Source organism: Lactuca serriola, chromosome 4 (assembly GCF_051521515.1).
Source record: "Lactuca serriola cultivar US96UC23 chromosome 4, Lser_US96UC23_V15, whole genome shotgun sequence".
Taxonomy (NCBI): domain Eukaryota; kingdom Viridiplantae; phylum Streptophyta; class Magnoliopsida; order Asterales; family Asteraceae; genus Lactuca; species Lactuca serriola.
The window spans coordinates 12,896,289-12,919,328 of NC_136411.1; positions in this window are offsets into that span (position 1 = coordinate 12,896,289).

Genomic DNA, 23,040 nt, shown 5'->3' on the forward strand with positions numbered 1-23,040 from the left:
TCCCAAAAATCTCGTCCAGAAAAGACCGGTTTCATTTATGCTTTTTAATCATTTTCAGAGTAAATCATTTTGACTTTAAAAGAGGTGCAGAATTTGTTCCAAAAAACAAAACATGATAAAATAGATTTTTATCAAAACATTTCATAAAGAAATGTAATTTCATTTCATAATCAAAAATCCGGATGTCATGTTCGGATACAGACCATAAAGCATAAACGATAACATTACAAGTCATTCAACAAATAAATACATATACAGACTTGTAAACAAAACAACTTGATGATTCATCCATCTTATGCCCTTGCGCCACTTCCTATAATACAAATAAACTGAGTGGGTCAGGCTTGGGGGCCTGGTGAACATATAGGGTTTTCAAACCACAATAAATAAATATATTTAATTCAACAATCAACAACAACCCGATTACCCATTCCCGTTATCCTCACTTTACGTCCCTAAAATAACATCTATCTAAATGGACCTAACCTAGGATTTTCATCGGGACGGACATTACTTCAGAGGGGCTTCCTCAACAATAAGTGTCCTAAAGGCAACCATGTGGGGGATAGAGTACACCGTTGAACACATCGTTCACAACACCTGCAGGTTATGAGCCTGCTAGAATTCCACAGGACTGTCTAGAAAGAGTCCATGGTCGTCATTCATACTCTGCTGAATGACTATAAAGAGGTCGTCATTCATTGCAGACCAACTGTCTACCCATGTTCTACCCAACATATTAGTAGATAAAAATATACATGTTTTATACATAATTAAAAAAAATATGTATAGCAAGCTCTTTCAATATTCCATCCAAATTGCAAGTAATACGTAAACACATAACAAGAAATTTTAAGGAGAGTCATATAAGTCTATGTGTTAGAAGGTAATAATAATACCCTCACACAACCCGTATTCTTAAATACATTCAACGATTACTTGTATAATATCGTTTATTGAAAGGGACTATACACTCACCTTGATCAGAAGATGATCGGGCAGCATTACGACTTGCAGAAGTAGTATTCTTTAGTAGACCAGGAAGATCTTTACAAAAACCGGGCTCCTCGCGGGCAGAGCATCGGCTCGGGAATCTCACTTCTCGAGATCCTCGGGGCTTCGGAACTTGCTTTGGGGCTCGGGAATGATACTGGGGCATCGAGATATAATTGGCACGCAAATCGAGGCAAAAACTAGAGAGAAGAAAGAAAATGAGCAAAGAAAATGGATGATCTCGGTTTCTATTTATAGGCTGCTGGGTTTGGGATTATGATGGGCATAATTTCCAAGTACGTTAGGCGTAATCTTGGTTACGATGGGCGTACGCTTCGGATAAGCTTTGGTATGCGTGCCACGATCTTCAAAAATTCATAACTTTAGCATACGAACTCCGTTTTCGACGTTCTTTATATCCACGTGTAGGCGAGATTATGCTCTACAACTTTCATTTAGACTTCATTGGCTAATTTTGACTTTATTTTTATGATATTATTTTTAGTACGCCGGGATAGGGAAACTTCATTATAAATTCATAACTTCTTCATCCGACGTCCGTTTTCGTCTGTCATTTTACCGTTGGACTACTATCGATGAGATATTCTATTCTCGTTTAGATTGTTTCGACTAAAAACCAATCGATCTCAAATCAAGTATTCGGGCTACAAACTGTAAAGTCGAAACTTCGAAAAATCATAACTTCCTCATACGAAGTCAGATTTGGGCATTCTTTTTATGCACGCTCTCAGTTTAACGTATTCTACGACTTTCGTTTAGACAACTAAGGCTAAATATCTCTCTAACATAAATTTCACTTTTTACATTAATCAGCGTCGTCGGTTCTGCCGCGAAATTTCGACAGGTCGTAACTTCTTCGTTATAACTCGGATTTCGGCATTCTTTATATCTCCATAATCCTTGTTTCAACCACTACATCTTAATGCAAAGATATCGGACTTATCTCACACTTTAATTTTAACGCTTATTTTATTCTTAATTCATTAAATTTTAATAATTAAGAAAATAAACACAGAATTCACATAATCCGCATAATTCACATAATATTCAAACATTTCATCATTAATACTTCAAAAAAAAAAGTTACAAGGGTTAACCTAGACTATTACATTGACAATAATGCCTAGCATGGAAACGCAGGCGTTACAATGAAATGCAGCAATGGCCAACATCACCCTAATAGACTTTATTTTGGCAACTGTTGAGAAGGTTGCATCATAGTCAACTCTAGGAGTTTGAGTAAAACCCTTCGCAACCAATCGCGCCTTATATGTGTGCACATTCCCATCCAAGTCGGTCTTCTTCTTGGAGATCCACATGCACCCAACCGTCTTACGTCTGGGCACATGGTCAACCAAATTCCAAACTTGGTTGACGTACATGGACTGAATCTTGCTGTCCATCGCCTCCTTCCATTTCGTAGACTCCGGGCCTACCGTGGCTTCCTTATAGCTATTAGGTTCATCTAAATTTATTAGTGTACTATCACTAATATACATGTCCCCTTCTGTAGTAATATCAAAAACCATATAACTGGGGTACTCTAACTCTTTCGGAACGTCTAAAAGGTAAGGACTCGTCAATCGGTTCAACCGGAGTTTCCTCCTCGGGTTTAGCGCCAGTGTTAGAGGTTCCTTTATCGCTCGAATCTTGAATCTCTTCAAGATCGATTTGCCTCCCACTGTCCCCTTCGCTTATGAGTTCTCGCTCTCGGAAAACCCCTCTCCTCACAACGAAGACAACATTGTCAATCAGTCTATAGAAGAGATATCCAAAGGATTTTTGTGGGTAGCCGATGAAAATACACCGCTCACTACGAGGTTCAAGCTTGTCATGAGTCTCTCATCTTACGAAAGCCTCGCAACCCCAAACCTTGATATGTGCCAATGAGGGAGCTTTTCTTGTCCACATCTCGTGAGGTGTTTTGGCAACCTTCTTTGTAAGGACTAAGTTAAGGATATGGGCGGCAGTCTCTAAGGCATACCCCCAGATGGAGATAGTCATCATGGAACGAACCATGTCCAACATGGTTCGATTATGCCTCTCAGCCACACCATTCAATTGCGGTGTCCTAGGTGGCATGAATTACAAAACTATTCCGCATTCCTTGAGTTAGTCGTGGAATTCAAGACTTAGGTACTCTCCTCCTCAATCGGATCAAAGCATCTTGATTTTCCCGCCCAATTGATTCTCCACTTCTTGTTTAAACTCTTTTAACTTTTCAAAGGTTTCTGACTTGTGCTTGATTAAATAGATATACCTATATCTACTATAGTCATCAGTGAAAGTCACATAGAAGCGGTTCACATCCCTTGTGGTGGATCTAAAGGGCCCACACACATCGGTGTGCATGAGATCCAATAGACCCTCACCCCTAGCACAAGTGCCAGTGAAGGGTGACTTGTTCATCTTTCCAAGTAAACAATACTTGCACATGTCATCATCCCTAAGGTCGAATGACTCCAACACTCCATCCTTTTGGAGTTGGGCTATGCGTTTCTTGTTGACATGTCCAAGATGACAATGCCACAAGCATGCTTTATCCATACTATTGGAAGAATCCACACACAATACATCATTTCCTAGGTTATCTACAACCATAACAGTTTCATAAATTCCATTACAAGCCAATGCTTTAAAATATAAAACACCATTTATATATGAATAAATCTAACCTTTCTCATTATCAAACGAATATCTAAATCCTTGTCTAAACAAACCATGAAATGATATGATGTTTCTTTCCATCTCTGGCGAATAGCAACAATTATTTAAATCTAAACCTAATCCATTACTAAGCGCTAAGGAATACACCCCAATCTTGGTGACAAGCGACGATCTTATGTTCCCCATGACTAGATTTATTCTTCCACGCTCCACATCCCTATCTCTTCTTAGTCCATGCCAATCAGAACATCTGTGAAAACCACATCCTGTATCAAGAACCCAAGAAATAACATGTGATGAATCATTAGATTTAATTGTGTAAATACCTGAGAAAGACAGCTTGATCTTCCCATCCTTGAGGGCTTGCAAATATTCCGGGCAACTTCTTTTCCAAGCCCTATTTTGTGGCAGCGGTGGCACTCTGCCTCCGTTGGGTTAGAGTTGAGCTTAGCAGAACCCACTTTTGTTCCACTAGAAGAGGTACCATCTTGGGATTTAAGCTTGTGGTGGCTGTTGGAGGGAGCCTTCCTCTTCTTGCCCCTCCCTTGCCCTATGGCCAAAATAGGAGCAGCAGTTGGAATGGGAGTTGATGCAACAAACTTGTCTTTGAGATTGCTCTCAGCAGTTCTCAACAATCCTTGGAGCTTGCTCAAGGTGACCTCTTCCTTATTCCTGTGATAGGTCATGCGAAACTGGTTGTAGCAGGGAGGAAAGGAGTGAAGGATGATGTCAATCGCCATCTCTTCATCAAAGTTAACATTCAACTTCAGCAGACGATCGACATATCTCTGCATCTTTTTCAGATAAGCGGTAAGGGACTCTCCACTGCCCATTTTGGCAGTGATCATCAAAGTGATGATCTCATACTTCTCTTGCCTCGCATATTGATGGTAACGGTCCACCAAGTCTTGATGCATCTCATAGGGATAGTAGTCCTCATAGGACTTTTGAAGTTTAGCAGTCATGGTCTCTAGCATGATGCGATGGAATTTCGTAGCATCACGCTCATGGGCCTCAAAGGCAGCGATCTCTTTGGGAGTAGCAGTGTTGATGTTCACCTCCTTCAGCTCCTTATTGAGGACATACTCTTTGTCCTCATAAAGAGTGACCATTCAGATGTTACGGATCCAATCATTGAAATTGGACCCATCGAATATCACCATCCCACACAAATGCATGAGTGAGAACGAGCCGGAAGCATTGTAGTTGTTTGAGTTCGACATCTGAAATAGAAAAGAACAAAGTTTGATTAGAAATGAATCCCTAATTAAACACCCAAAAAGAGATATTAGGGGTAGGACCAAACAACATTATTTACACATTATAAAAGGGATGCCGTAATCTAAGATGCAAATAATTTGAAGCTAAGTGAATGACGATTCACTAATTCTCCACTATAAAAAATAAATTTTAAATATGTTGAAAAACTCCTAGATTCCTTTGAGATTCATTGAACTTTTCAATGGCATGTTTAAATCTCGATACCCCCCTCTAGTTTATGACTAGGATGCCGAGGATCACAAAGCGGGTGTGAGTAACCATCCAAATATACATGGTGCCCTCATTGTTACAGTCACCTATTCGAGGTGCCGGTTAACCACACACGCTCCATCGAACTATGACAAATAACGAGTCACCCTTTGCCACCTTTTCCTAGAACCAAATAGTGTGCCGGTTAACCACACACGCTCCAGTAACTTCTTAGCAAGGGTACAAGGTGTAATTTCATGGGATTGCATCAATTCACTTTGCCTAAAGTAACTAAGATTGGGAATTTTGTAAAAACGTTTAGTTACTTTATATAGATTCATTAAACTTATTAATGAGTAGAGGATTACTCTATCCTACCCCGTTCAGCTAACGACCCTCTACCAGTCAAACAAGCGGTGGGTGTGAGTGTACACCCATTAAGCGCCATTTTATAGGCAGCAACCTTATACCCACCATATAGACCGTCTTCGTGAATGAGGCCTACTAACGGTAAGACTAGCATTTTAAATTATACATATATATATATATATATATATATATATATATATATGTATATATATATATATATACACACACACACATATACTAGGCTTGTAATAATATAATAGTATAGGGTTGAATTTTAAACTTGTAAAATTCTACGGTTTGAAATTTAAATTATTCAAAATTAAACTTTTAATCACAAAATTTAAATTTCAAACTTGACGGCAAGTTTTGAACTTTTCAAAACACAAGGGATCAAATAAAAAATAATTTAAATTAAACAATTAATTCCATAATTATCTATATTTGACCTACTCAATATTTCTACCAAGATAATTCAACATTTAATTCAAATAATCAAGTATTATCAAATAAGGAAATTATTATTTAAACAATTGGTAATTATCTTTTGTTTTGATGTGGATATTGATAAAAAGGTAATAAAATTCGGATTTTATTAGTCGAAAACAATTTAGGCAATTATCATTAAGCAAAACAGCAAGAAATCCTGAAATTCCCTCTGTCTGACGCTCCGACTCGCCGAGTCCCTATATGGACTCGTCGGGTTCATCCTACTTATCGAGTCCACAATGGGTCTCGCCGAGTTCATAAGGCAGAGAGCAAGAAAAAATTATTTTTAGCAAGAATCAAAACACAAAGCATCAAATTCCAGAGAAGCCAATCAAGGATCTGATACCACTCATGGGTTTCAACCATAAGAACATTCCTATGTGCACATGCAAACCCTAACGCTTGGATCTAGGTTTCTCTAATGAATGTGCTTTTCATCCAAGACTTGCAAACCCTAGATCTATGATACACATTTCGAAATTGACAATACAAAGTAGATCTAGATGATTACCTCTTTCTTGGAAGCTTGAATCTTGTTATCCTTGGAGCTTAGAGTCACAATTGTCACTCCTCTAATGGCTTACAAACACCAAGAAGCAAGAAGATCATATGGAGAGAGGTTGAGGGCACAAAATCGGCTCTAGGAACTCCTTAGGGTTTCTGGTAGCCGATTTCTGTAGCCTCTGGGTCCTTTAAATACATGAGCCGCTAGGGTTACAGCCTGAAACCCTAATTGGATTACTTAGGCCTTAAGCAGTCCAGGATTCTTCTAGGTTAGGGCTTGGACGATTCCACGGAGCCCATGCACCTTATTTTCGTCCACCCCATGACCCATAAGGATTCACAGCCCCAAAACCAACTATCACACAACTGACAGTTGTAGTCCCCTTTATTTAATTAATCTCTTTTAGCCACAAAATTAATTCTTAATTAATTCTTGTCTAATATTAATTAAACTATATGATTTATCTTTTAATATATTAATCATATAATATATTAATAAATCATAATAACCTCTATATTCATAAATCATCCTATCATGTTGTTCAGGTAAAGGCAACCCAAAAGGACCATGCATAACCGGGTCAATTGCTTACCAAATATAGTTACGGGCTTAGACACTAATCTAACAGATTAATCAGCAACATCTTTCTCTTTCTTTGTTTCTAGGGATTCTTCAACCATTTTTACTTAGGGATCTTCATTTGAAGTTAGAGCAACTTTAACAACTTCTTTTTTCTGTTGCATTTTTATTTCTTGTGACTCTTTCTCTTTCACTATCAAATGGATTACATCTAGTTCATTTATTAGAACTGTATCACTCTTCATAGGATGACACTTTTCGGACATCTCTTTTACACATACTTCCTTAGTAATGAAACCATTCTTCATGAGACGGTATATTTCATTAATAGTAAATGTTTCAAACTCATGAAATCCTTGAAGGTGCCATGCATCAGGAAAAATGTTTTCACAAAGAGAAAATGAAGCATCAGAAAAACGTAGATCTAACGTTGTATCTTCCATAAAAACAGATTGACAATAGAATGAATGTAGTTTTGATGAAAGAAAAAAACAGATCTAGAAAAACTATTCAAAAACCCCTTCCGATCTAGAATGTTTCTTCACAAGTCATTCAGAGTTGATGTAGATATATAAATTTTTTAGTATATATCACAGAATAACTAGAAAACTTACACCTGATATGTGAGAAGGATTTAAATACAACAATATGTCACCTCTGACCTTTAAAACGTGAAAGAACAAATGATTCTTCAAGGTGAGTTCATACTCGTTTCCGATCGAAGTGTTGCCCGCGAAAAGTCTCGTTTTCTTCAAATTATCAATCTTTCCAGGTGAGTTCATACCCCTTTATTTTCATGTTTTTACTATATATTTGGGGGGAGAAATACTTATGTTAAAATGCAAATCGTTACATATAGTTTGAAATACTTTATCTACATTTTGTGTATAAATGTTAAATACGTAAAATAACATTATTGCAAATGTTATACTTTACATACAAAGTAAGTAACACACTAAGTTTTATCATTCAAATGAATCACACTTTTGAAAAACTATAATAGTTATAGTTTACGAGATATTCATGATATTTTACACTCTATGAACACTATAGAAAGGAAACACTTACATTTACAAGAAAAATGGACTTTCCATGCGTATATCTACTTGATAAAAACTTTTATGAGACATTTAACTTCACGTACATTCAAGTACACATTTCAAGTCCTGTGTTATAAACCATAATCTCCTGTAGGGAGAGTGTGATACTTATGTATAGATCTATACGGGATAGACAATCCCACACCTAAACTGTTAGATATAGTTGGACCAGCAGGTCTGGGATGACAAACGTCATATCATTCCAACGTCTGAAGAACGTTGTAATAGGCAGTCTGGGTCAATAGTATGGTTATAAAACTCACATTAAGTATTTAAACATTTGATTTACGAGGCTATCAAACGCCTTAGTGGTTATATGTACATATATAAATCTACTTACACTATTTTAGGTATGAAAAATACTTGTACATTCCGGTTTTTAGAAACTTTTAAAACTACTATTTATTTATGGAAAATATTGGATTTTATAGAAACAAATTCAGTTACTTTATAGAAAAAGGCATACAATTCTTATACAAAAACACTTATGAACTAACCAACTTAATTGTTGACACTTTTTCAAAACTACTTGTATTTCTCATGTATTTAGTAGTAATACAGGTAACAACTGCTTTTGGGAAGGGACGCTAAGGCGTCAATTTCAAACTTATTATATCATCATTATGTAATTTCTTTTGAAACATGTAATACAATCAACGATGTAAATTTTTAAATTAAATTTATGATGGATGTGTTTGCTTTCTTTACTATTTACTCAACTATTATGATACTACATGAAGGCATCCGCCCTCGAACGATTCCGCCGTTCTGGTTTGGGGGTGTGACACAAACTATATGATCTTCCTTCCCGAAGGATTCTAAGAATCCATAGACCTTCAGTTTTAAATGAACCCCTAACTGTCTCGCGATGAATCTGGCCTGAAATTCCCCAAGACGACGGTCAAAAGCTCCCAAATCCCTTCCTTGGATGAACAAAAGACCACTAATGTCCATTTCCATAACTCCGCAAGTCATCTCTGATGAGATGAACTTGTGCGATCGCGCATTGATTGGTTCAGACCCTGCTCTTGTGCAGGAACCCAAATCTGAGTTTCGTTCTTGGGTGCTTAACACCATACCGAACTGACATTCCCAAGATCCGAATACACCCAAGAATTCTTCCCACCTTTTTGCTGACATTACCAACCCTACCACACCTGTAGCAGCCTAAACCCTTGGAGCGATAAACTCCCTTGGGCACTTTCCGGTACCTGCTACACTGACTTCGGCCCTACTGGCCTTTCACCTGATGATCAGGAATCATGGGTCTCTTCCATAGACCCTTTACTATACGCACCTAGCACAAAACCCTATTCTCAAAGTGCTCCAAATCGAGCTTGCATCTCTAACTTCTTGGAGAAAGTGATAGGGTCTAACACCCTATCACGTTCGCTAGCTTGCTTGCCAATGGCTAAGCTACAACAACTGGAACATCCTTTGTCCTTCAAACCGGGTCACAAACTCCTCCCTGAAGCTTCTCGGATTCTCCAAGACTCTCTTTGATTCGAGTATGGATCCTGTGCTTTCAGTAGTACAGGCCTAATACTACCTTTCACACCTATCCATACTTTCCTCAGCAATCCTCCCGAATCCCCCAAGTCAATTCGTCAAACTGGTACACCAAAGTCCCACTAAGCCTCACTACTAACCGACTGAAACATATCTTAGGCTTTCCGAGGTTCCCGAACTCATCCAGTCCTCAGCGGTAGAAAGATTCCCAGTAATGTCAACTAGCTACCTCATGAATATAGCTAGCTCATATTACTAAGAGTCCCACAAAGCACAAAGCAAGCAACATTCAAAAATTGGAAAATCTAACCATGATATTCCAATCAAACCTTTCTATCCTCTACCCCGGGATTTGTACATGCAATTCAGAGGCTCCTATGATCAAGCATAATCTAAACATGTTATCCTATTACTGACTGATCAGTACTAGCATGCAAGTCTAGAAGCACATATAATAGGAATATAAGGCATCCTTCCTAGATCCTCAACCTTAATCTAGCATGCAGTTCTCATAATCATATCATATCATAACATAACATGTATGGGTATATTAGGGAAAACTTACATGAACTCGGCTGACAGCACACATCACACACCTTGTTCTTTTCAAAGTTCTTTACTCTTTTCAAACTTCTTTATATAAAAGGGTTTTACTATTGAAAATTTTCATACCAAGTCCTTAGTTTGAGTTCAGACACACTTGAAAGGGTGCCTGAAACCCTCAAACCAAGGCTCTGATACCAACTTGTAACATCCCAAAAATACAAGCCAAAAGTTTCATTTTCAATTAAGTTATTACATAAAACCACCAGTATAAAAATGTTCATAATAATATCTCATATCAAAACCAGAGTCTCAATAATAAAACATAAAATCATAAAACCATATCAGAGTGTAATCCCAGGGATCTCGTGTGTGGAAAACATGGTGTGATGCAATGCAATCAAGCCGGCTCCTTCCCTTTGAAAATGAGGTAAACCAAAACTAAAACCGTGAGCACAAAGCTTAGTGAGTTCCCCCATCATACCAGATACCAAACAACATACGTACTGCCAGGCAATTCTAGGGTGCCCGACCCACCCATGTCAAGCCATTCTGGGGTGCTGACCTACCCATGTCAAGAGATTCTTGGGTGCTGACCTACCCATGTCAGGCCGTTCTGGGGTGCCGACTACCCTCCCGTCTATCTCAACCGGCAACGGGGACAATTTCACCCCTACCTCTATCATACAATAACAAATATAATCATACGATCAGGCATATCGGGGGTACTGATCTACCCTTCGGTCCTAACGACCAAGTCATGGAAAAGCTATTCCTTGCTACTACCACTAACACACATAGCATATCACATAAGCATATCTCATAAGCATATCACATAAGCATATCTCATTAGCATATCTTATAAGCATACCAAGATAATTATCACAAAGACAATTATCTACTAATTACTCCTATTGGTGGGCCGACATTGTGGCCTTAGACCCACCCCTACTGGATGGTAACTCACCTCACACTGTTGAAGTCCTGCAGACACAACCCTAACTGCTGGATGACAGATTCCCGATCTGTCAACATCAAAATAACACCCAATTAATAATTGGGTTCCAACACATAACCATAAATACATACTTGGAGGTAAATACTACTTTACCCCTAACTTAGCTTTATTTAAGCCCAAGGCCCAATCCAAATGCCCAAAAGTCAACTATGAGTCAAAGCCCAACATATGGCCCAATTTTCCAAATTGGGCCCAAACCTTATATGACAACCCGAAGTTTGTTTCATCGCCGTAACCCATTTCCATCCATAAAGTTCGTCTTTTTCGAATTGTTTCCGTTTGGGTTTTAAATTAAGTCATTATTTTTCAAACTTCTATTATGACTTAATGGATGTCTAAACATGGTTAGAACTCATTTTAACACTCCATATTAGTAATCGGAAACATTTTAGTTTCAACCTTATCGGGTTACGACATCTTAATCGGGTGCGACCAAAAGCCCCGTTTAACGTCGGTATCGGGTAGAATTCCAGCGTGTCCTGAACTTAGGACCTATTTAAAGGAGATTAAGCTTCCATTTGAATCTTTTTCCCTCTCCCTCTACTCTCTCTATAACCTCTCTCCTCAACCAAGTTTAAGGGTCCAAAATTGTCACACCCCAAAACGGAACGGCGGAAACGTTCTGGGGTGGATGACGTCATGTCAAGTATCACAACACATGCATTATAGAAATCAAAGTACAACAAAACATTGCATTAATAGTAATAGTTTTACATGGTTACATTACATCAATTTAAAGTAATACAAGTAATAGAATAAATACAGCGTGGTACTAAGCTATCTTCATCAACAGCTCCGGGGATGTACCTGTCTAATGCTAACCTGAGAATACAAGTTATTTGAAAAGCGAGTATCAGCATTTTTACAAATGTTGGTGAGTTAATAAATGCATTTAGTGACATTTCATTCAAATAACTTAATAAAGTAATAGTTTAAGAGATTTCAGTGTATTAGAGTCCTTTCCAGAAAATCCTATATTTTCTTTAATAAAAGCAGCCTTCTACCAACACTGGTCAGTGATGTGGGGTAAAAAGTAGTCTTCCCTAAATTGCTATCATTATCAAAATACTGAATTTGATTATTGAGGAAAGCAAACGACATCAGGGAATATCATATGCCTCAGCAGTGATGACTGTTGACTAAGGCAAGGAACCATAGACTCCAGGAAAGTATCAAACAAACGACACGCCTGGTTCAGTCTAACAAGTGGAGACACAGACCCCAGAAGGTACCAAATGAAAGGTACAACTAGTAGGGTCTAAAATAGTGAATACAGACCGCAGACAATATCAAATGAAAGATACATCTAGGAAGGTCAAGAACAGTGAACACAGTGAATACCGTAATTACAGTGGATTCTGTGAATACAGCGGATACAGACCCCAGACAACATCAAATGAAAGATACGTCTTGTAAGGTCAAAACAGAGATAATAGACCCCAGACAGTATCAAATGAAAGATACGTCTTGTAAGGTCAAAACAGAGACAACAGACCCCAGACAATATCTAATGAAAGATACGGCTTGTAAGGTCAAAACAATGTGACTCTGAAAATGAATTACCAGCATACAGTGTAGATTGCCGATGAAATACCGTTACCTTAAGGCCAAAGAATTATAAGGTAACCCGGGATACTCGTAACCATACTAACCGACACTAGAGAACCAGACGCCCTACGAGCTTCTTAAGAATGTGACATTTGTCACCCCTTGGCTTGGTGGGTCGTGGACTGTAGCTAGCAATCAGGGTGCGGGGGTGTCAATCCCGTATAGATCTATACACACAATGTCCGCTCTCCCTACAGGAGACTCTGGTTACCAACTAGACGACGGAGAAGGCTGTGTCCTGAAGATGCATCCCAAATAGTGGGTAGAGACTTCCAAATAGTGGGTAGTGTGTAAGTGTTGAACTAGAGGTAGAGACTTCCCAATAGTGGGTTTCTAATGTAAGTATAGACTAGAGGTAGAGACTCTTAACTGAGCTGACTAGAGAATTCCTATATGACCATACTCATATACATAATATATAACTAATGAGTCAAACAACCTTCGGACGGCCATCCGATCCCACCAGACCACATCTCAATGAAGAAAAGGAAATAGGGCAGACGAGCCTTCCTAAGTCTTTCAACCATTACTTATATGTACCTATATAAGCACCGACATACATCTAACTATGACTGAGTGTGTATCAAGTAGAAGTGGTCTTTATGAAGTAGAAGTGTCTAACAAGTGAAGTAGAAGCGGTCGCAAGTGAAGTAGAAGTGTCAAACAAGTATAAGCGTATCACGAAGTAGAGGCGACAATAAGTGAAGCAAGAGCATAGCAAGTATAAGTGAAGTAGGGTCGATATCAAGTATAAGCGAAGTAGAATCATATCTCTACGTAAGAGCGTGAATAAGTAAAAGCGTCATCAGGTATAAGCGACTACAAGTATAAGTTAAAGCGTTACCGAGTAGGAATATAAAATAAGTATAAGCGAAGCAACAGTATTTAACAAGTAAAAGTATACGTCGAAAAAGGAAATCTTTAATGCAAAGCCTTTATGTACAAAGAAATTCACAAATTGTATTCTTTTGTAAAATATGTTTAAAAACCTTAGAGAATCCTTCATAAACCAATTTAGAATGAATTTGGATAAATCAGTATAAGTAAAAGTTATGAAATAAGTAAAAATCATTATAGTGTCCCACTCGGTAAAACAGTGTAAAATGGTAAAATCTTGTGCATGCGGGATGTTTAACTTGTATTCCCCCCTATAAAACATTTAAAAACATAAAAAGGTTCATTCAGGGGTATGAACTCACCTGGTGTAAGTAGGTCCGACGAAGGTGCCGTTTGGGCGTTCGGTGTCACGCAAGGACTCGCACACACACAATAACCTATTTAACATATGATAACATATGTTCACATACAATTAGTATATTTAATACTAATTAAACCAATATACGTGCTCAAAGGAGCGGAAAACACTTTGGCTAAGTGTTTGGGTGTAACGCCCGCATATCCGGGCTAGTCAATTTAGAGGCAATAGGGGTCGAAAACGACTTTTCGACAAAAAGATTATTTAGAATAAATAATCTTAACCAAGTTGTAGAAGATGTCACAGGGTTTCCGTACATATAAAGAACGCCGAAATCCGAGTTATAACGAAGAAGTTATGACCCGTCGAAGTTTCGCGTCAGAACCGGCACGGCGCCGGGAAGCGTAAATAGTAAATTTATGATAGAGCGAGATTTAGATTTAGCGCTCTAAACGAAAGTCGTAGAATATGTTAAACTAAGAACTTCGATAAAAAGAACGCCCAAATCTGACTTCGTATGAAGAAGTTACGATTTTTCGAAGTTTCGGATTAGCAGTGTACAGTCCGAAATTCGAATATTAGGTCGAGCGATTTTTAGCCGACACAACCTAAACGAGAATTGAAGATCTCATTATTAGTAGCGTAACAATAAAAAGACAGACGAAAATGGACATCGGATGAAGAAGTTATGAGATTATAACGGACCAATCCTGTCCCCGCCTGTTAAAAATATAACTTTAAAAATAAATTCAAAATTAGCCGAAGGAGTCTAAACGAAAGTTGTAGAGTGCGTCTCCACCTACGCATGGATATAAAGAACGTCAAAAACGGAGTTCGTATGAACGAGTTACAAATTATAATAGCATATTTACGTATTAAAATAAAGTATAAATCATATATACGTACACATATATATACATATGTATATATCATTAGAAAGGTATCGACGATGCGGTCATTATAAGACTAATGTTGAGTTCTTTCGACATTAGTTTAGTACAAATATCTTTAAATCTATTTAAAATAGTATTATAAAGGGGTGTTTAGTTGTTTATATAACTATAAGGTCATTAAGTAATTATGGGGGGTAGTTTTTGTAAATTCAATTACTATAAATAAGAGGCTTGGGCTCTCATATTTCTTGCACCATTCTCTTGATTCAAGAGTCTTTCTCTCCTTATCCCCCGAGCATTTCGGTCCCTCGTGATTCGACTTCTCTTTCTGTAGTTTTAGTATAGTAAGGTGAGCGCTGAAGCGCTGCACGAATCTTTCTTAGAAAGATTCAGCGACGAAGTTCTGCCCCTGCAGAGCCCAACTCCTAGCTAAAATCCCCTTGTAAGTAAGTTATGCTTACCCTATTTTAAATATAGTTTATATTTAAAATTAGTATTGTTATTATAAATTTATAATAAATATTTGAGCTATTATTATGACTTATATAAGTGTCTTTATAATATCTTTTTAACTACTCGCGGTACGGGGAATCTGGTTTAAAGGGCCGCATAGGGTTGTTGGATTTCAGAAGTGCTATATGCCAAAATGGTCCTGCCCTCCGGTGTTTTATGTCTGGCCCCTGTCTGTACATAGTGGTTGGAAAGTATTGTTTAAACGCTTATATAATAATAATAATAAGACTAATAATTAGTCACGATAAATATTAGACTAAAATCTAGTGGTAATAATACTAGGTTTCGTCGAAGGAAATTATTTTAAAGTAAACGAAGCGCTATCCGAGTACCGAGTCACCACCTTCTCAAGTGAGTGCATAGTCCCTTTCATCTTACACATAGATATGAAGTATTTTATATAAACCACGTGCTATGTGTGCATATTATCTGAATAATTGCTGTCTATGCTGGATGAACGTTTTATACATGTTTTAAAGGACTTAAATTGTATACGTATTTTATATATACGAAAATGTTGGGTATGAGATGGGTAGATGAATGATGAGAGATAGAAGATGACGTGAGTATACATTGGCAGCTACAGACTTAGTGCCTATGGGACAAACACCGGTAGCTATGGACTTAGTACCTTTTAGACGTTGGTAGCTATGGATTTAGTACCTGTAGGAATTGGTAGCTATGGACTTAGTACCTGTTGAACATTGGTAGCTATGGACTTAGTACCTATTAGATAAAGACTGGTAGCTATGGATTTAGTACCCGATGAATAGACTATAGCAGCTATGGAATTAGTGCTTTATGAACGAACATTGGCAGCTATGGATTTAGTGCCAGTCCCATAACCCTGGAAGTAAGGGACTTCGGAATAAACGAATGCAGGATAGATGACTCTTAGGTTAAATCCTTAAAGAGTAAAGAAGATAATGGGGATGGTTAATTGGGTTGATTGTTTGATTGAACATAATAATTATATTATTGTGGGTTGAAAACCCTATGTACTCACCAGGTTTCCCAACCTGACCCACTCAGTTTATGTATATCACAGGTGACGAAGTGAAGTGACATTACACTGAGAGATTTAAAAGAGATGTAGATCACTAGTGTAAATCATTGTAAGTTCTGTTTATGCTTATGTTTCGGTATTAACGATGACATCCCAAACATTTTAAAATGAAATAAATACGTTTCTTCGAAAATGTTTTAATAACGTATTTACCTTGTTTTTCTGGGAACAAATTCCGCAACCTTTTTATAAAATGAAGTACTCTGATTTTTATAAAGCATAAACAAAATCGGTCTTTTCTGGCCGTGATTTTGGGGATGTCACATTGGGTGTCCCGGGTAGCGTTTAAGGGTGTGTATGGTTAAGGAATGGAGCTTACTATCCGAGAGTACACCCTTATTACATAGTTTACGGCCCAGGGACTACTCACCATGAGTTTACGGCCGTAAACTCATGGTGATGGGTTCTAGGGTGTTTTAAGGCTTCTAATTGTTCATTGAATTATTCTAAGTACTTTTCCCAAAAGGCATGAGTGGTTTTGAAGCTTCTAAGGGCATTATCTTGGAGTTTACGGCCTAGGAACAACTCCTAAGGGAGTTTACGGCCGTAAACTCTCACCCTTAGAGTTTTGTGAAGTTTTAAGTCCCTAATATCATTTCTAGTAATTATCCAAGGCTATAGGGGTGTTTGGGGTTCCAAGAGGGCACTCCTTTAGAGTTTATGGTCCAAATGACCAATCATTGAGAGTTTACGACCGTAAGCTCTATGGCTTGGCCGTGAACTGTCATACACCCACAACTCTTGGAGTTTAAGCCCTTAAATCATTCCTAGCATTTTATAAACATAGTCTAAGGCCATTTGGGCGGCAAAAACCAACATTTGGGCATGTTTTGGGGAGTTTACGGCCTTGACATGTGTCTGGGCCGTAAACTCCTTTTTCCCCTTCATTTTGATGTGTTTAAGTGATCAAAACCCCAAATACTAAGTCCCTAAATTATGTATGAAGCCTAAGGGTGGTTTGGGAGTGATTTTGGGACATTTTTGTTGGATATAGTGTCTAAGCTCATAACTATATTTGGTATGTACTTGACCCGACCCGGCATGGTCCATTTGGGTTGCACTTCACCCAAACAATTTATGGATAATATTTGAGAATAGTACAAGTTATGATTTATTAATATATTATAAGTTCTAATATATTAATATAAGATCATATTATTTAATTAGTAGTGATCTATAATTAATCTAGGATTAATTTAGTGATCAAAGATATTACTAATTAAATATGGGCTTCTATATTTATATTGTGTGGGCTAATGCTTATTTAGAATGGGCTAGGCTTGGATGGAAAAGTCCATGGATACTCCATGGAGCTTTGACCCATGGATCTCATGGAAATGAAGAGACATGGGTATTAGGGTTTACATGGATGTAACCCTAATCCACCACACTATGTAAAGGAGGCTTTTGTTCTTGAAATCATACTAGTTGACACTTGTTGAGGTGAGGCCGATTTCAAGATAATAGTATTTATTCTCTCAAAGTTCCAAGTTTGTGGTGATTTGTGATTTCCACTTGAGGCATCCACACTATTGGTGCTAGGCTCTAAAACTCCAAGCAATCAACTACAACTTCAAGGTAAGCATTTCTACTAGCTTTATTTGATTCATGTTCCCCATGCCATGCTAGTTAGGATATGAACCTTGGAAAAATAATTATTTGCATGTATCTTAGAAAAACATAGATCCAAGGTTTATTAGGGTTGCATGTACACTTAGGAAGTGTTAGAATGCTCAAAACCCAACAGTGGTATCAGAGCCTGGTTTGTTTGTTTGATACTTGATGCAAAATAGTTGGAAAAGTCGAAAATAATTAAAAAAAAAAAAAAAAACGGAATTTCGACTTTAGTTGCTGGAAATGGATTGGAAACATTACTCTAAACTGTTTTGGTACTTGAAAACTTGTTTTAGATGGAGTAATGTTTTTGCTAATTCATTTACAACAACTAGTTATCAAAATTACAAAGTTTTATGTGATTTTGATTCTTGAAAGTGTTCATATTCATATTCTTGTTCTTATGATGTTTAGATGATCATAGGAATTATTTGTAACCTATGTGGTAATTTAATTCTTGATCATAATGTGTTTTAATGGAGTCCATAACTTGTCCTCAAGTTATGGAAAACCAAAAGTCTCTTGGATTAAAAACCATTAAAAGAACATAAGAGTTAGAAAAATGAAGAGTCTTCATTTTATTACTCTATTAAACTCATAAGTTACAAGAAATGAAAAGTTTTGAAAGTTTACAAAACTTGCCCTCAAGTTTTGGAACAAGTAAAGTCAAGTTAAAACTTTAGTTCCAACCCTTAGAATTTTAAAAGTTAAAATTCAACCCTTATACTTATATTATTATGATTTAATAATTATATATATATGTATAAGAACAAAGTCGTCTTACCGCTAGTACGCCTCATTCACGAAGCCGGTCTATAAGGTGGGTATAAGGTTGTTGCCTATAAAATGGTGACTTAATGGGTGTCTACTCTCACCCACCGCTTGCTTGACTGGTGGAGGGTCGTTAGCCGAACGGGTAAGACAAGGACTTATAAATTCTCGTTCAAAGTATGATGAATATTATAAAGTAACTAAATGTTTTATTAAATTCCCAATCTTAGTTACTTTAGGAAAAATGTGAATAAGGTGCTAATCCATGAAATTACACTTTACACTTTGATTAAGTCGTTGGTGGAGCGTGTGTGGTTAACCGGCACACTAACTTGGACTTAACAAGGTAGGTAAAGGGTGACTTAAAGGTTTATTATAGTATCGGTGGAGCGTGTGTGGTTTACCGGCACATCGATTGAGTGATAAACCTTAAGGGTACCAAGTGATTTCCATGGTTACTTCACACCTCGTTTTGTGATCCTCGGCATCCCAGTCACAAAACTTGGAGGGCACACTCGAGATTGAAACATGCCTTTGAAAAGTTCATTGAATCTCAAAAGAATCTAGGAATTTCTAAGAACCAATCAAAAACCTAATATTTAATCATTTCGGTTTTCGTGGTGGAAATTGGTGAATCGTCATTCACCTACCTTTCAAATATGGTATAGCTTAGATTACGGCATACCTCTTCTAAGTTATATTATATTATGATTGGATCCTAGCCTTAATATTACATTTGGGTGTTTTATTAAGGACTCTCTTATATCTAAACTAATCTTGTTCTCTTCTTTTCAAGATGTCTTCAAGTAATGTTGCTTCTGGCTCGAATCCTCATGGCTCCTTTACTCTTATGAGCTTGTGTGGGAAAGTTACCTTTGATGGATCCAACTTCAATGAGTGGATCAGAAACATCAGGATGATTACCCGCTACGAGGACAAAGAATATGTCCTTGACAAGGAGCTTAAGGAAATCGATGAATCCACTGCAACTCCCCAGGAGATCGTTGACTTTATACTCATGAAAGAGATGCTACCAAGGTGGCTTGCATCATGTTGGCCACAATGACAGCTGAACTCCAAAAGTCTTATGAAGATTTCTACCCTTATGAAATGCACCAAGATTTGATGGAAAGATACCATCAAAGTGCACGACAAGAGAGGTATGAGATCATATGCTCCATGATAACAACCATGATGAAGGACGGGGAATCCGTCACGAGCCACATGCAAAGGATGCAAAGGTATGTGGATCGGTTGCTGAAACTTAATGTGAACTTCCCTGAGGAGCTTGCAATAGATATCATTTTGCACTCCTTGCCATCGTGCTATGATCAATTCCGGATGACATATCACATGAATAAGGAAGAGGTCACACTCAGCAAACTTCAGGGACTTCTCAAGACCGCAGAAACGGGTCTTAAGGGGAAGTCGGTTGCTATCACTCCTACTCCAAACTCAACTCCGGTTTTGGCAATCGGGAAAAGTCGAGGGAGGAAAAGAAAGAGCTCTTCGAAGGGTACCAAGGTTCGGACCCTTGATGGATCTTCTTCAAGTGGAACCAAGAAAGGTTTCATCACTCCTTCTTCTGACCCAAAAGAGGCTGAATGCTTCTATTGCCATGAAAAGGCTCATTGGAAGCGGAACTGCCCAAAGTACCAGCAGGATGTGAAGGATGGGAAAGTTAAACCCAACCATGCAGGTATTTACACTATCTTATCTAATAACTCACCCCATTCTAAATCTTGGGTCCTTGATACCGGTTGTGGTATTCATATTTGTTGTGACTTGCAGGGACTAAGAAGAAGTGAGAATGTGGAGCAAGGAAGAATAAACTTGATCATGGGGAATAGGAAAGCTTCACCTGTCACCAAGATTGGAGTTTATACTTTATCGCTAAGTAGTGGGTTTTGTTTAGATTTGAATAAATGTTGTTATTCACCAAGAATGGCAAGAAATATTATTTCCTTTCATGCTTTGTACAAACAAGGGTTTACCTTTTCATTTAATAATGAAGTTGGTTCTATTGATGCTTTCTTTAATAATGTTTTTTATTTTAGAGCATTACCTTGTGATGGTGTGTATGAAGCTGTATCTGTTGTAGATAACTTAGGAAATAATGTTTTGTGTATTGATTCTACTAATAATAATAACTTGGATAAAGCATCATTATGGCATTGTCGTCTTGGACATATAAGCAAGAAACGCATAGGCCAACTCCAAAAGGATGGAGTCTTGGAGTCGTTTGACCTAAAGTCAAATGATAGTTGCGAATCATGCTTACTTGGAAAAATGAAAAAGTCACCCTTCACAGGCTTGTGTGAGAGGGGTGAAGGTTTGTTGGACCTTGTACACACGGATGTGTGTGGACCATTCAAACATGCCACAAGGGATGCTAATCGTTATTATTTGACTTTCACTGATGATTACAGTAGATATGGATATGTCTACTTAATCAAGCATAAGTCAGAGACTTTCGAGAAGTTTAAGGAATTTAAACAGGAAGTCGAGAATCAATTGGGCAGGAACATTAAGATGCTTCGATCCGATCGAGGAGGTGAGTATCTTAGTTCAGAGTTCCTTGACTATCTTAGGGAATGTGGGATTGTCTCACAATTGACACCTCCCAGGACACCACAGTTGAATGGTGTGGCTGAGAGGCGTAATCGAACCTTGTTGGATATGGTTCGTTCCATGATGAGTCGAGCTACGCTACCAATCTCATTCTGGGGGTATGCCTTAGAGACTGGCGCCCATATTCTTAATCTAGTCCCTACAAAGAAAGTTGCCAAAACTCCTCACGAGATGTGGACTGGTAAAGTACCTAAGCTAGACCACATCAAGATTTGGGGTTGCGAGGCTTTCATGAGACGCGAGACTCATGATAAGCTCGAACCTCGAAGCGAGAGGTGTATTTTCATCGGCTACCCACAACAATCCTTTGGTTACCTCTTCTACAGACCTAGTGATAATGTGGTCTTTGTAGCAAGAAGAGGAGTTTTTCGAGAGAGAGAATTTATAATCCAAGGAGACAGTGGGAGGCAAATTGATCTTGAAGAAATTCAAGAGTCAAGCGGTGAAGGAACTTCAAACACTAGCCCTCAACTTGAGGAGGAAACTCCTGTTGAGCCAGCTGATGTGCCTGTACATCTTAGGCGTTCCACGAGAGTTAGGAATGCACCTGAGCATTATTATGGCTTCCATATTACTGCGGAAGGTGAGACACTTATTAGTGATGAGACACTAGTAGGTCTGGATGAACCTAACAGCTACACGGAAGCCATGGCAGGCCCCGAGGCTGCCAAGTGGAAAGAGGCAATGGATAGCGAGATACAATCCATGTATGACAATCAAGTTTGGAACTTGGTTGAAAATGTACCAGGTCGTAAGACAGTGGGGTGCAAATGGATCTTCAAGAAGAAGACCGACATGGACGGTAATGTACACACTTATAAGGCACGACTGGTTGCAAAAGGTTATTCTCAAACTCTGGGAGTTGATTATGATGAAACCTTTTCACCAGTGGCCAAGATAAAGTCTATTAGGGTTCTGTTAGCCATTGCTGCATTTCATGATTATGAAATATGGCAAATGGATGTCAAAACCGCTTTCCTTAATGGAAAGTTGGCTGAGGATGTTTACATGGTTCAGCCAGAGGGTTTTGTCAGTACAGAGTACCCCAATAGAGTGTGTAAGCTCGAGAAATCCATTTATGGATTGAAACAGGCACCTCGCAGACGGAATCTTTGCTTTGATGAGAAAGTCAAGGAATTTGGCTTTTCAAGGAGTGAAGATGAATCTTGCGTCTATATCAAGGCTAGTGGGAGCATAGTCAGTTTTTTGGTACTGTATGTGGATGACATACTACTCATAGGAAATGACATCCCAACCTTGCAGGAAGTAAAGTCCTGGCTTGGGAAGTGTTTCGCTATGAAGGACCTTGGTGAAGCTGCCTATATCCTAGGGATAAGGATTTTGAGAAACAGGAGTAAAAGACTAATTGGACTTAGTCAAAGCCCCTATGTGGACAGAGTGTTGAAAAGATTCAACATGCATAACTCCAAGAAAGGTGAGTTACCTATTAAGAGTAATGCCAGATTGAGTAAGACACAAAGCCCTAGCA